Here is a 16,562-nt window from a genome sequence, read left to right as displayed (position 1 = left end):
AACATGTAAGAAAGAGATTAAAGAGTACCCTTGAACTGTAAAAGCAAAGTAGTTTAATAAGTCACAATTTGCTCACTACTTTTGTAAGTACCAGAATGGTGCAGATTTTGTTCAGTTCATTGCTATCCATTCCCGCCCCCCCCCCCCAGCACCCAATGAATTCTTCTGGAATTAATGAATGAATTTATGGAACACAAAACCCCAAAATATTACCATGGATACAGAACTATCAATTTTCCCAAGGAACAAAATAGAATTCTCTTTGGGGATGAGGGAGATGGAAATGTGATAACCAAAATTTGTGTAGAATGAATGAAACCAAACTATTAATGAGAAATGAAAATTTTTATTTTGCTTTGAATTATGTCCAAGGAAAGCTTGACTCAATGTTTAACATCGTTTTGAAAGAGCAATGTGTCTTATAATATGATCAGTTTTTAAAATTCGCTAAAATGGCATCTAAGTTAATATTACATAACAAGTTATGGCCACGGGCCAAGGGCTCTTGGAACACAAGTCTATCTGAGAAGAGCATCATTTGCCTCTGTATGCTGTTGAGCTCAAGGAAAAGGTTGGTGGCGGCCTCTCATTTGATAGGTAAACATGCAGCAGTACACAGGGCTCTCAGGGCGTGGAGACGTCAGTCCACAGAAGGTCTCATAAAGAAGCAAAAAGGCAGGTGTGTAAGTTGGGGGAATGCCTGATATGCTTGTGACGAAGCTATGGAGAGAGAGCAAGGTAAGCACAGGGAGAGCCGGCTGGCTCTGCCTGAAGGAATCAGGGCCCCACACACACAGCCAGAGAGCTGATCCATCAGAGAAGGACAGGCATGGTTTTCCAGGAGTAAGATTTTGGAGACCATCAGACATGCAGTATGGGCGCCAGAAGATAATAGTAGCCTGGGAGGCAGCCCTGACAAATTGGCACAGGCTGGATGGCTTCAACAACAGAAATGTACTTTCTCACAGCTCTGGAGTCTGGAAGCCCAAGAGCAAGGTGGTTTCCTCTGAGGGATGGTTTCCTCTGAGGCTGCCATCTTGCTGCCTTTTCACGTGGACATTCCCCTGTGTGCATGCACCACGGGTGTCTCTGTGTCCATCCCCTTTTCTTATGAGGATACTAGTCAGATTGGATTACAGCCAACCTAAGGTCTCGTTTTAACTTAATTACCTCTTTATAGAGCCTGTCTCCAGAAGAGTCACATTCTGAGGGTCAGGGATTAGGGCTTCAGCATACGGCTGTAGGGGAAACCCAATCCCAAACACAATGGAAGGTGGGGTGGTAGTTCTCCAAGTGTGATGAAGTGGACCAAGGGGGAGACCCACGGCCTTCTCAGGGAGTCTGCACAGTCAAGATTACTATTGTAATGTTACTAAAATGTTTTTTGCCTTTTTCACTGTATTTGTATTTGCACTGAAGCTATGAAAACAATCGTAGAAAAAGCTGTGGATGCCTTAGAACAGACTGTGGCAGTGACGTCAAACCCTCCTAGTTGTCATGGTGACCTTCACTGCTATGGTGGGTTAAATAAAGAAGACAGTTTTACACAACAATGTCCTTGATGAAACAGTGTAAACAGCTAATTGTACTGGATCTTGACCTTTCAGCACATGTCTCTTGAATATTCTGTGTGATGTAATGGCACAAATAGCCCTGTACAGTTGTTTGATTTGTGGACTGAACTAATTGCTTTCTTCATGGAGCCCCCTTTTACTTGAAAGAGTAACTGGCAAGTTATAGTTATTCAGATTTGACTGTTTGGCAGGCATTTTCCTGAAATTCAAGCAAGGGAGGATGTCACACCAAGGACGAACAACTGATAGTGTTTGTTTCTTTTGAGCTTCTGAGCAAAAGTGAGTTTTGAAAATCTTGTCCTGGGCCTCGTGATTTTGATGGCTTCCCAAGACATTTCATATGAGATTGGAGATGACATTAATGAATGAGGGTTTTTTAATATTGTATTATGAAGAGGGTCAATATTTGGAAAATCTCCATGATGCAGTAAATTAACATTTTCCAAATAGTCAATGCATGATGTCAGAAAATTATGCATGAATGATCCATTCAAAGTGACACCCACGAGAGACAAATGCATGAATGCAACTTAGTAGGGAAACTTCACTGATACCCTTTCAGATTTCGTATTGCAATGAAACAAACTATTTGTCAAATTTTGGTAAGGTTTCACAATTATATGAAGAGGCTATGAACAGTCTATCTTTCCCAAACACGTATCTGTACAAGACCAGATTTTTCCCCCATGTACTATACTAAAACAACATATTAAAACAGAATGAATACAGCTGCAGTTTATAAATCCAGCTGTTGAATATTCGATATCAAGCCCACTATTGGATATTAGATATTAAACCCACTATTAAAAATATTACAAAAAATATAAACAGTACCACTTTTCTGACTGTTTTTGGTTTTAGAAAGTTGACTATTCATTTAAAACTGGCCTTTATGTTAAGATACAATGGGTTTATTACGGCTTTTAAATGAATTAATAAATTTTTAGGAATTTAGTAGAGCTATAAGTCACATAGCCTAAGGCACTTTGGAATTCCAATAATTTTTAAGAGTATAAAGAGGACTCAAAACCAAAAACTTGGAGGACCACCGTTGTAAATTTATATAGCTTCTGCCAACAAGGCACTGTGGAATGCATGGGAGTGATGGCAGGAGGTAAACTAAAATGACAAGGAATTGTAGTTGAGCACAGGTATGTTTTTTAAATTTATTTTATTTATACAAGAGTTGGGGTACAAGCCAGATGCGTGGGAGGGTGAGAGGATTCACCAGAGACAGAGCGGGGAACAGACAGGCAGACTGACGAAATACACTGCTGAGGGGAGCAGGGCATGAGTCAGGAGAGGTCTGCCGCACCATGTGGGTTGCTCTGAGGCCGGTGGGGATCGAAACGGCACTGCAGAGGCTGCAGACAGCTTCACAGAGCTGCGCTCAACCGCCTGTGCCACCAAACTAGCAGCAGGGCACAGCTGGCCACTGTGATGGGTGCCAACCCTTGGGCTGTCTTAGTACCCTGAGGCCTGGGCCTGTTCAGATGTGTTTTCACAGTTTTAAAATAGTACCACCATATGCAGACTCAACAGGATGTATAGTGTAACTTAGCATCACTCTACATCACCAGCACCAAAGGATGAAAGTTAGTATCCAGAACATGTGGTCCAGGCAGGCAGGGGAGCAGGTGTGTCTTGTTTGCTGATGCGCCCTCTTGCTAGGACAGCAGCTGTCTCATGATGGGTTCTCCATAGACACTGATTGAATAAACGAACGAATGGTGTCATGCTAACTTTTAACCATCGACTATCTCAGCTCTAATGTGATCAAAACTGGCCTAGGAATTATAAAACACATATGTGCTGTCCACTGAAAGTTTGTTCCCCCAAATTCACATGTTGAATGTGAACACCATACGTGCTGGTATACTAAGGGGGAGCAGATTTGATAGGTGAATCTCTGCCCTCAAATTAGCGTCCTTATTAAATAGACCCTGGCAAGTTTCCTCACCCCTTCTGTCATGCATACTGACTTCCCGTTTGTTTTCTTTTTTTTCCCCATCCCCATCTCTCAGTACAAGAGTGGATCTAGATTGCAGTAATGGTTTCAAGCGTCTACATGTATTTTCCTTGTCAAATACACTATGATAAAAAAAAAAAAAAACAAATACACTATGATAAGAAGTTTGATCTTGAACTGCACTGTCCAGAGTAGTAGCCAACTGCCAGATGTGGCTATGCGAATTTAAACAAGCTAGAATTCAGTAACATTTAAATTTTAGCTCTCCTGAGAAAGGATGTATTTGCAGAGCAGCTTTCTTCCAATTTGCTATTTCATTCTGCCAGTATTCACTCATTCATTCAAAAAATAATTATGGAGCTCCTTCTGTGTGCCAGGTATTTATCTGGGTTCTGGAACAAAACAAAATCCCTGGCCTCACAGAGCTTATGTTGTACCTAATGGGTTGAGAGGCAAATATTAGCTCTGTTCTCTGTTCTCAGAGCCAGATGCATAGCTATTGTGTGCCAATGCAGGGGACAGAATAAGAATATTCCAGTTCTGTTGTTACTCACTAAGAAGTCATCAAAAGAGGCAAATATTAAGAATATAACTTGTGATTTTAAAAGACATTCTCATCATCAGTGATAAAAAAGCCTTGTAAAGAATTTTAATGTACTCTTTCTGAAAAGCCTTATCAACCTGAAAAAGTATGCAAAGAACTTACACACATTTTCCAAGGTCACCTTCTTCCTTCGTGGAATCAGAGCTTCTACAATTGGAAGTTACTTTAGTCTCTTCAACTCCAACTTTCCTCCCACGACACCCCACAAGAAACTACTTCATTCGTCTCTTGCTGAGCTGTGTCCCAGGCTGTCAACAATTTTCACCAGTGTTAATTTTATTATTGTTGTTGTTACAGTATCACATATCCATTGTTCAAAGCTTAGAAATAATAGAAAAATTTTAAATGAGTCATATTCCTTCCACCCAGAGAGAAACCATCATAAACATTTTTATATATATCCTTCAAGATTTTCTTGCTTTTACTCTCTCTACATATATGTACAAAAACACACACATGTAATTCTATTCAGTTAAAATATTATCATTTGGGTTCTGCTTTTTTCTATTAAGCCATGCAGTACAAACATCTTTCATCCAAATAAGTATTACTCTACATCACCATCATAGTGACTGTTAATATTCCATTCAATGACTATATATCATGATTTACTTCAGCCCTTATTGTCAAAAAGTGTACGTTGTTGTAAATGTTTCACTCTTACAACCAATATCCTTGTATATATAGCTTTGTGAGCCAGGTTAAATTTCAGTGCCTAAAATCTAGAAATTCCTGGGTCAAAGTTTCTGCACATAGTCAAGAGTTTCCATTATTTTATCTAATTCTGTGTTTAAAAAAAATGTACATTCACTCTTGTGGCAGTAATAAGAATGCCCTGTTCCCCCGGATCACCCCCATGACACTGTTCTTAGGCAAACTACCTTTTCTCTACTTTTCACTCATTGGTTCCTAGGTTGGCCTGGAAAAACCTTCATAGTGTTTGAACAAAATTGCCATGTCCCTCCAAAGTCTCCATTTTGGACGTAGCATCCCTCCAGTGTAGACTAATAAATTATTGTCAGCCTGGCACCTGGAGGATCAAGAGTTCTGTCCTTGATCTTTTAAGACTCAACATGCTAACAGATGACTTGGAGGGAGCTATAAAAAGTATGCTGGCAAATTTGGCTCAACTGTTGTTTAGTGCCTACCAGATGCTGGGAATGATGCCTTGTTCTTAGGACATAAATACCAATGAGCTCTCTCGCCTGTCCTGGAGGTGCTTACAGGATATGCAGAGCAGAGGTGCATGATGGGGCTGGATCTGGTCATTTCTAGCCTGGCAGCAATAGGCAATGAGACTGTGCAGGAGCATGGCCGCCTCCACCCCACTCAAAAGGCCCCATATGGCTCCACATGTCTCGCCCACCAGGAGGCTTGACTCTACTCAATAAGGACTTGCCAGCACCTTCTGTGTGCTGGGGCCTGTTCTCAAGAACAATCCCCTAGGCATTCTCTTGTGGAGCATTAATCTCTCTCCCTGTGAGGTGACAAGCAGAAAAATGTTCCAGTACACCTGGCCGCACCAGCCCGCTCAGCTAACTAACCTCACCTTCCTGGGTTATTTATATTCTCTAACAATTTCCCGAGAGAAGTTTTGACTGGCTAGTATAAAACCAAATGCATTTTGAAGAGTGTTAGGATCCAAACACATTAACCTTTAAGGGAGATAAGCGGCTTCAAACCCTCTGGGGAGGGGAACCAGACAGGGCCTGGTTGTAATTCTGAGATGTAATTCCCGCAGTGCTCTGTGAAATACAAATTAGGCTGGAACAGGAAAGGAATGTGCCCACACGCTAAACTCTCGGCACTTGGTGACTGACAGCGGACTCTCTTACTGGTATTTAATATCCAGAAATTTTCCTAAACTGGGCTCTGAGCTCAGCTAGCCCCTCTGTCCTATGGCTCCCTGTGCCACAGCGGCCAGGCTGAAAGTGCACTTAGTAGCAGAGTCTGGGAAACCCTCACGTCTGACTGGCCTCGAAGCAAGAAACCGCCGCCCTCCTGTCACATGTCCCGGCTGCACCCAGAGGACCTTCAACACGTCACGTATTTTGAAGTGTTGGCTGTTGGTGCCCAAATCAATGGCCCTTCTTTCCCGAGAAGTGCGATAGCTCTGACGTGCAGAGCGCAGTATTGAAGCAAACCTTGCTCCGTTTCAGTTTTGCACGCTTATTCTTCTTTGGCTTCGTGTCCAGCCTTTGCTCGTGGTCACAATGGCGCAGGGTGGAGTGGGGCAAGGGGGGCTGCAGCCGGCCTTTGGGCCTATGGCTCTGGAGCTGTCAGTGGCCCATTCCCACTTGCGCAGGGAGTGTAGCAGGGGCTGGTTCTCCCTTCCTCTGTCTCCTCCCCAGAATTTTATATCTTAAGGGGGGAGAAATAACGTGTCCGCCCTTCCTTCCCCAAGGACCAGGTCATGTGGCATTGCCAGCATTCTAAGCCTTCATTTTCCAAACTAAGTGCTGTCCATAGTCTTCACAAATAGGTACCCATTAGCCTATGACCCCCCCCACTTTTCTCACCTCCCCCCACCTGTCCCACCCCCCTCACACACACAGTGCATGGAGATCCACTCAGGAGGGGACAGAAGGGAAAGGTCAGTGCAGGCCCTGGAAGTGGACAGGAGGCCCTTTCAGCAGAGAAGCCCAAGGCTCTGCGTCCCCAGAGCATGGTGGGGGAGGGGGACTCCTAGCCAGTACCAGGGAGACTGCTGACCCCGGGGGATCCTGGTCCTGGGAGGCAGGGGGCCCCCGAAATAAACAGCCCAGCCCAGGGCCTCCTCTAGTTTGCTTCTCTGGTCCATTCTATACAAAAACACAGGCACACGTAGCCTCTCTCTCTCCAGTCCTCCCTCCCTCCCTTTTTAAAAAAAGATTTAAGTTTTCATTGCAATCACGGTAGATTTGGATGCGGTTATAAGAAACAGCACAGAACACCGACGTGCTGGCTGGGGCCACCACACACCTGTGTGAAAGACTCTCCATGGGGTAAGACAAGAAGACAATGGGGATAGGCCCTAGGGAGGGGCAGGAAATTTTAAATTGGAACCTGCTTTCAGTGTTGTTATAAAGCTGCATTTGTCAAGGAAAGCAGACAGATTATGTTACTCAGCAGCTTGTTAGCTTATTTATAACCTTTAGATATTCAGACATATGACCTGTGTGTGGCCTCCCGGGGGTGCCTTGGTCCCTCATCCCTGCAAAGATTGGGGTTACCCAAGACTAGAAGGGGCTGTATTCCTAAACTGATTACCTCTAGAAGCCCGAAGGTTCTGAAATCTAACTAGAATAGCCTCTCAGATGTCAGAAAAGACCCAGAAGTCTTGTAGAAACTTCTAAGATTCTGGCTTGACATGAAGACATACACTAGGGGATCGGGGTTGGTGTGTGAAAAACTGGGGTTTGGGGAGAGACTGTTTCGGTAAGAGTGAAATGAAGAGTTCTTGTTCCCTTGAGATAAATAACTTGTCTCTTTCTCTATTTTGATGTCTTATTCTTTGTTTTTGTTCTTTTGGGGTTTCCTAGTGCAAATACATTATGACTATGTCTTAGCTAAGCTGAGAGGCTGGGGGGAGGTGGGCTTGTGGGTTGATTAGCTGGGAAGCCCTGATCCCTGGGACTCCAGATAGAAGTGGAGGTGACAAGGCTGGTGGAACCCTAGAAACATCTCACAACTTCTGCTCTTTGCTCTTTATGGGACCACTGCATCAGGAAGGCTGGACCTGTTCCTGCCACACCATAGGGCCCAGGATATGTGTGTACTCAAGTAGTGTTTGTTGAATGATTGAATAAGTGTCCTCATTTAGCATGGTGCACAAAGTAAATACTCAATACACCGTTGAGTGAAAGAATAATTTTCAAACATTTAATTACTTAAGGAGGGCTAATAATCATAATGAACAATAGATCTAAATCTATAAATAAAACATGTTATAATTTTATAAATAATATAAGTGTACATGATAAAAATAACACAATTCATTAACTTAAAATTTAAATGTTAAACAAGAAATTGTTCAGATTATTTTATTGAATTATATTAATAAATCTACTCTTAGAAAGTTTAATTGCTTTGTCCAAAGAAAGAAAAACAAACTGTTAGCAAATTGAACACAGGGAGTGATTTAAAATAGCTTTAAGCAAATGTATGACAATTTCTTCTTGGTTTTAGCTTACAGAGCCCCATGCCCTGAATTTTTTGTGGTGTCCTTGATGGTGCTGCACCTCCTTGTGATATTTACTTGTATTGGTAGAACAAGTTCATCCACCAAGATAAAAACCACTGCTTCTAGAACAGGTCTACCAGGTAAGTCTGCTCACGTTATCTCTGTGTATGTGCTTATTTCAAGATCTTTGAGAAGTCCCTAGATGGTTGTCTCAGGGTATGCTTTTGCCAAATTATACTTAATGTTAAAAGCTCTAATCTTTTATCTACTTTACCATATACAATGTATCTGACCCTTGGCTAGGGCGGACTAACATGCTACCAGGACTCTGCAAGGCAGGCTGCAGCCTTTCTCACACCTTCTTATCTACACCAATTAGAAATGATAAGACACACAAATCAACGGAATCGTATGGAGAGTCCAGAAATAAACTCATACATGTATGGCTACTGATGGGGTTGTATAAAGGGGGAAAGAACAGCTTTTGGCAAACGGTGCTGGGACAAGTGGCTTTCCACAAGCCAGAATGAAGTTGGGCCTCTGTTTTACAGCATATGCAAAAATCAACTCAGATGGATCAAAGACCTAACTTTAGAAACTAAAACTATAGAAATCTTAGGAGAAAACATAGGGGTAAAGGCTTCTGATCTCAGATTTGGCAATGGATTCTAAGAAATGATATTAAAGTACAAACTGCAAAAAGAAAAAAACAAATTGCACTTCATAAAAATATAAAACTATTATGCTTCAAAGGACTGTCAAGAAAGTGAAAAGATGACCTACATAATAGTAAAAAGTATTTGCAAGCCGTCTAGATATCAGATAAGCGATTTGCAACCATAATATTTACAGAACACTTAGAACTCAAAGACCAAAAATAATTCAACCAAATTAAAAAATGGGCAAAGGACTTGAAAAGACATTTCTCCAGAGTAAACCTATAAATGATCAACTAGCATAGAAAGATGCTCAACATCATTAGTCATTAGGAAAATGCAAGTCAAAACCACAATGTGGTACACCTCATAACCAGAAGGGTGGCTAAGTACCCACAAGTAAAAAACAAAAACAAAAACAAAAACAGACTATAACAAGTGTTGGTGGAGATATGGAGAAACTGGAACCCTCATCCACTGCTAGTAGGAATGCAAAATGGTGTAGCAATTGTGGAAAATTTTAGTGGCTCCTGAAAATGTTAAACATAGAATTACCATATGACCCAGCATCCTAGGTATGAACCCCAAAAGAATTGAAAACAGGTGCTCAAATTTGTGTGCATGGATCTTCAGTAGAGCTCTAGTCACAATAATCGCAGGCCCACCTCTGTGGAGCAGTCTCCATGGGATTGAGCCTGGTCCTCACAACTCTTTGGTTAGAACTTCAAGAGCTAAACTACTCCCGAGGGGGCAGGAGGGATTGTATAGCCCTGCCCTACCATGTAGCAGGACTAGGGGAATAAGTCACAAGTCAGTTCCTGATGTCTCTGGCATGCCCCTCCTCATCTTCCTCCAGCTGCCTGCTAAGCAGACCTTGGATATCTTGGACAGCACCATAAATTTATAGAGTCCAGGGAAAAGTAAGGCTGTGGGACCCTCTATTAAGACATTATTGAGTTTCAAGATGGCAGTAACGTTACAGCCATACCTTCATGAAGAGGAGTCATTTTCCCTGCCCCCACTTACATGCAACCACCTTGGATTGCAAGATGCAGTTTGCCATGAACTGGACTTCCTGAGTGGGGGTCAGCTGGGAAGGAGCAAGGTAGAGATACAAAGGGAGGTAGAACAAAGGGAAGGGGATTTGGGGGAGACACATTGGAGGAGACATGTGGAGGAGAGACATGTAGAGACACTTGGAAGGTATATACTTGGAAGAGACAATGGGTGAGAAATGTGGGGGTGCTACTCCTGGTCCTTGGCAGAGACAATGGCAGCCATTAGCTTGGCATCAAGTTGGATTATGTGATATATTTTGAATTTTGAGTCCTCCATTCTGTCCCAGTTCTCAGGGACCTGCCTAACCCCTTTCTTGTGATTCCTTGTCAGACGGTGCCTTAGACTTGTGGCAAGCTTCAGGGCCTCAGTGGCCCCACTTTAGCCTAAGCCTACTTGTCTGGGCATTTGCCCACAAGGAGATGGTTAATTTGGGGAGTATCATTGGGAAATGGTTATTTCAAATCTGCTCTCTCTCTCTCTCTCTCTCTCTCTCTCTCTCTCTAGGTATACCATTGATTAAAAATCTTTCACACTGAGAGCCTGCTTCCTTTGTCTTTGTGCCCATAGATGGCGAGACCCGTTTAGAGCATGCACCCCTTAACAATTTGAGGTGTGGGTTCCCCTTGGTCTGCACTAAGGATAGCAGAGCATTTGATCTGGCATGGGGCTCTTCTCTTCTGAGCAGGAAGTCCCGTCTGCACAGGTCACACATCTTGGTGTAGCCCACCCCTGGCTCCTGTTCCTGGCCCCTTTATGTGAGCGCCCAGGATCCCCTGTCTGACAAAGGTGGACGCCTGTATCTTGCCCAGCAGCCTCAGACCACTCAGCTGTCTCCACAGGGTCGGCTTCTGAAGCCAGATCCTATCCTCCCAGTCTTTTCCCTCTTTCTTCATCCCCCATGCTACTTGGGACTCAGCGTGCCTGAGCCCTCAGTCCACCTGCACCTTAAGCATTCACTCCACAGACAGGAGAGATCTGACCCTGGCTGTGAGGCAAAGTGGGGGAAGCATAATGACACCTTGTACCGGTGCAGGCAGGTGAGCCTAAGGATTTCTAAAGCCATTTCAAGTCCTGAGATTCTCTATTTAATCCAGGCTGCTGTGGACTGTTACCTCCGTTGCTAAAGTGAGACTCAGAGGAGTTAAGTGACTTCAGCAAGGTCACATAGCTGCTTAAGTGTTTCCATTTGGGCACAACTATCCCTTGGAAAAATTTAAGGCATTTATTTCATTCACTTTGGGTAACATTGACTCATCTATAGCTACCTACTAGGACTCTGACTGTTATTTTTTTAAATAGCTTTGCTGGCAAGGTTTCAGTTTCGTTTCATTTTCTTTCTATCACTTAAGTTTCAGTTCTGTTTCTCAGGATATTCTCTTTCCTTTTTTATCTGATCCCAAGTGCTATAATTGTTCCTTTGTGCTCTTCCCCCTGATTAAAACACACCAGTTATTCTAAAGCAGATTTTTGTAAACAAGGAATCTAATCAGACTTAAAGCTAAGTTCCATGTATTCTAGCAAAAAGCAAAATGCATGTACTTTATTAGTATCTCAAACTCACCTATGGATATCTGCCTCCAGAATCTGTGCTTCAAAGGCTTCCCTTGTCCTGTCTGTACAACCTCAAGTGAAAAGCCCACTGAGGTGTCTCGGACACTGACTGGTTGAAAACTTCCTGAACTAACTGGGTATTCTGGTCAGAGAGCACAGGATGTGAGCAGCTTCCTTTTCTTCCTCCCCATTCACAGCTTGTTTTTAACTCCACCAGACCCAAACAGCCCAGCATGAACTGGAAAGTCTCCGGAAAGGACTCAAGATAGTAACCACGTGATCAGATGGCTCTTCAGGCTTGCCAGCACTTAAAAGAAAAAAAGATTGAACTCTTCTATTTAGACAATCACAGAGACTGGAGACAATCACTAAGACATTTAAACTGGAAAAGACTGCTGATTAAAACTACATCCTTGGTGTCCCCATACTTGAAATTATAATGTTCTACACTCCCAAATTCATGTGGGCTCGATTTTGATGACCTGGAAAAGAGAAAAAAAAAATAGAAAGAGAAAGGAAAAACGTTCATAGTGTGATTTTGCCATTCAAGATTACTCTGGTTAGCATTTTGACATAGTCCTATCCATCTCTTTTATATTTTTGCATATTGTTTTGACCAGGCAATTTGTACAATTTTATGTCTTGATTTTTTTTCACTTAAACTTTTATTATAGCATTTCCCTATGTTGCAACAAAATTTACCAACTGAATTTTTAAATGTTGGTATTATTATATCATTTATTAAAATAATGCCATGGGAACCAACTACATTTTAAATGATTATATAATATTCTCTCCTGTGCATGTAATGTATTTGCCCATGCACTTATTTCCTTATTTTTGGACATTAATAGCACAGATTATCCTAATATGAACATATTTGCATAAAAAAACTTTTCTTTTTTCTGACTTAGGGCTATTTCCTTAGGATATATGTTTAAAAATATTTATACTAAAGGCACAAAAAGAAGTTATTTTGAGATTCTTAATAGATATTTTCAAGTTGCTTTACAAAATGTTGTAGCAGTTTATACTCTACAGTAGCCTATTTAATGTTAATGTTCCTCACAAAATCAGTTACTTAAATTGCCTGAAGCAAATATTTCATTCAAAGCAGTATTCCACAGTCTAATTTATATGAAAATATTCTTTATCTCACCTAGCCCTCGGATGGTTTTTGGCAGTTCACTAACATGACCACATTTGAATTTAAAAACCAATTTTTAATCAGTTTGTTTATTTGACACAGAGACATAATGAGAAGCATAAAATGTGGTCCCTTGTCTGCAGGACAAAAATTATACACCGAAATAATTGGAGGAAAAGCAGAGTTGCTGGACTAGGTGGCAATGCTATGGAAGCTAACAAGGAGATGAGACACAGAGGACTGTATGGTTTGAGAAGACAGGTGATTATTGTCCTCCAAAAGCAGTGGAATATGACCCCAAAGCCTGGTCAGCCTCAGGTAAATACAAGTGAAGTCAGAATGATCTTCTCGACTGGGGAAACAAAATATATAAAGATTGGAACATGAGGAGACAGTAGGCTAAAATTTGTAAACAATGTAGGCTATCTTGGTGCACTAAATTCTGACATTCCATTTTCCAATTTGTATTCCAAAAAAAAAATCAGTCCACATAAGCTTATATAATTTTAGACTGGAAGAGACATTAGCAATCACTCACCCCAATACCGCCCATGCCCAACATTTTGCAAAGGAAGTAGTGGACATTAATGAAGGATTAGAAGTTTTATGTCCTAATTCCTAAGGCAATGCTCTATCTACTGGGGCCCTGTATACTCAGGTATACCACATGGGATTCTGACAGATGCCAGGATTATTTAGTGCTTTATATTTATATGCTTACACACACACACACACACACACACACACACACGCACACACACATACAAACACTCACGGTATTCTTACAAAATCTAGGAAAATAATGGGAGGGAAATGCCAAGAAGGAGTGATTAGGTATATGTACATTTTTTTTTAAAGATTTATTTATTTATTATTTATACAAGCACCGGGTACAGTCAGAGGTGCGGGAGGGAGAGAGAATTCACCAGAGCCAGAACGGGGAGCAGAGCAGGCAGAAGGACCGAAGTACACTGCTGAGGGGAGCAGCGGGCAGCAGGAGAGGACTGCGAGCCATGCGGGACCCTCTTCCGGTGGCCAGTAAGCAGCCGGGGATCGAACCAGCGCTGCAGAGGCTGTGGGCAGCTTCGCAACCCAGTGCTCAACCGCTGCGCCACTGGGGAGGCCCTATATGTACATTTTGAACTCAATTTAGTTCAAAGTTTTGTTCCAATTGCTTCTCTACCTTTTGGCTAAGATCAAGTGCAAAGTTTTGTTCAAGACTTGTATTAGGATATTTTGGGGGGAAGGAGTAAATGGTATAAATAACTATTGGAATTATTTGTGTTTTGTCTACATAAGTATATGTAAGGAAAGTCTACTAATATAATCATCATATTAATTAAACTTTTCCTTAACCCTTATTACATAGAAGTCCCTCCACTACATTTTATAAAGAATGCAATAATTTATAAGGTGGAAGATGTGTCCCCGAACAACATACAATTTAAATGAGGAAATAAGATCAAGAAAATATACCCAAAATACAAAATCATTTGATACAGACAACTTTTACATAATTTTTATTACCTACTCAGTCTCTTAGAAAAAGAGTGGGTACTTGGAGCATATTTGCTAAATGGATGAATGAATGAAAAAGAAATAGATGATGCCCATGTGGGACAATTCCTTAAAGAATGAAATTTTGAGCTGGGTTCTCAAATGAGATGAGAAACATTTCAGATAAAGGAATGACGCATGAGCCTTAAGTGTATATCTTTGGCCAGTTAGACAAAGATGTCCTCTGATCACTAAAACTGAACATTCTGAAATAGATTAACTGTGGCATAGCCAGGCATATAACATACATAGCATGCAATTAACAGTACATCTCACTAAGAAGTAATTTTAGGGAAAGTGAAAAAATATATATTCTAAAACATAGCATTGCAAAGTAAATAAAGGATTTGTCCTCCACAAAAAAATAAGCACAACAGAAACTATCCCCTAACCTTAACCCTAATTATATTGCTATCAACAAGAACAGCTAGGAACAGAAAGTATCCCATTTCTTGAAATTACTCATATTAAGGATGAGTGATCACATAGTTGCAAAACACAAGTGGATGCTGATTCTCTCCTCATATAAAAGATATGTCAGTTTAGTTCTGTGTGACTGCACAGGACAAAGGTGATGCAAGTATACACAAATCACTCACTGTCATACAATACCTTTGCTCCAAATAGCCCTCTGTGCCTTTTTCATGGTGAAAGAGTTAGACCCATTGTTTTAAGCTCTGGTCCCTATAACATAAAGGTGTTCTTTCTTCATTCAAGAAGTTTTAACTATACAAAAAGACATGTGCTTGCTATTCACAGATACAGAACAGATGTATATTTTTTGGTTATAATTTTCTTTCTCCATTGAAGTCATTTTTTTAAAAGATTTATTTATGCATACAAGAGCTGGGGTACAGGCCAGAGACATGGCGGGGGGGTGAGAGGATTCACGAGAGACAGAGTGGGGAACAGAACAGGCAGACTGTCTGAAACACATTGCTGAGGGGAGCAGCAGGCGAGACAGGAGAGGTCTGTTTTGCCATGTGGGTTGCTCCCTGGCCGGCCGGGAATTGAACTTGTGCTACAGAGGCTTTGGATTGCTTCATAGTGTGGTGCTTAACCCCTTGCGCCACCAGGGAGGCCCCTGAAGTCATTTTTTCTTAAAGAAAAGGACTTTATACTTATTTAATCTAAATCCTGAACATTGTGTGCTGGTGTATGCAGATATCTGAAAACATGGGGTAAATGATAAGAAGTGGGCACAGTGTTTACATAAGCAATGCTGGCTTGCCCTGGTTGTTTGCCATTGAGATCGCTGTGGCTACTTCAAAGAAATAATACCAGAAAATAGAGGTGAAGGAAACACATTTCAACTCATTCTATGAGACCAGTATTAATCTGATGCCAACACCAAAGGCATCAGGAGAAAAATGTAAGCCAATGTCCTTCATGAGTATGGATGTAAAAATCATCAGCAAAATATTACAAACTGAATCCAGCAACATATAAAAAGGGATTATACATTATGACTAAGTGAGATTTATTCAAGGAATGTAAAGTTGGTTAATATCTAAATACATTCAATATACCATATAATAGAATAAAGTACATAAACCACATGATCACCTCCAAGTACTTGATAAAAACTCTCAGCAGACTAGGAAGAGAAATGATCTTCAGCCATCTAAAAAAAGGGCATTTATGAAAAATTGTAAAGCTAATATCATAATCAAAGGAAAAAGATGGCATTTTCTTCCCCAGTAAGAATGGGGAAAAGGTAAAGGATACCCACTCTCTCAACTGTATTCGACATGATACTCGAAAGTTAAGTCAGTACAATCAGAAAAGAAAAAAAGTCACGCTGCATACAGACAGCCACCAGACACAGGAAGAATGCTCACTTATCAGCAGGGAAATCATTTATCAACAAATCAAACCACAGTGAGATACCATCTCCCACCTGTGAGAATGGCCCATATCAAAAAGAATGGCCCAGAATCAAAACGGGTTAGTGAGATAGCCAGAACTGATAAGATTGTGGGTAGGGTGACCCTTCTCATGAAACTTACAAGGGACTAGTAAACCAGAATGCTGATGTCATTACTTACAATGTGGGATGTCCCTTTCTTAAGAGTGGATTCTCTATCTCTATTCTCCCATGTATCTTATGTTCCAGTATTAAGTCCATCAGGAGCTTACATGCTAATCAAAAGGTTGTTGGATACTGTATCAAAATGAGGCTGTGAAATTTGGAAGATCCGGGAGATGTTTCATAAGGTGAGGGGGAAAAAAGCCCAAAGAACGAAGTCTTCTCCAGGATAAAGGAAGTCTTTCTAGTGATGG

General features: G+C 41.3%; 1 long non-coding RNA gene across 2 annotated transcripts; it reads right to left on the bottom strand.

Annotated features, from left to right (window-relative positions):
- Positions 1-2,768: 2,768 nt before the first annotated feature.
- LOC119242997 (uncharacterized) lies at positions 2,769-11,805 on the bottom strand. 2 transcript variants are annotated; one of them, XR_008551341.1, is made up of 3 exons: positions 11,586-11,805; positions 4,250-4,467; positions 2,769-3,281 (listed from the first exon to the last, which is right to left on the bottom strand). It is a non-coding gene; the product is annotated as an uncharacterized LOC119242997 (long non-coding RNA). The 2 variants fall into 2 exon arrangements; XR_005124605.2 differs by having other exon boundaries at positions 4,250-4,395.
- Between the last annotated feature and the right edge of the window lie 4,757 nt (positions 11,806-16,562).

The sequence above is a fragment of the Talpa occidentalis genome, unplaced genomic scaffold (genome assembly GCF_014898055.3).
Source record: "Talpa occidentalis isolate TD23 unplaced genomic scaffold, MPIMG_talOcc4v2.1 talOcc4.13, whole genome shotgun sequence".
NCBI lineage: Eukaryota > Metazoa > Chordata > Mammalia > Eulipotyphla > Talpidae > Talpa > Talpa occidentalis.
Note: the sequence above shows the minus strand (reverse complement) of the source record. Positions and strands in the feature narration are given on the sequence as shown.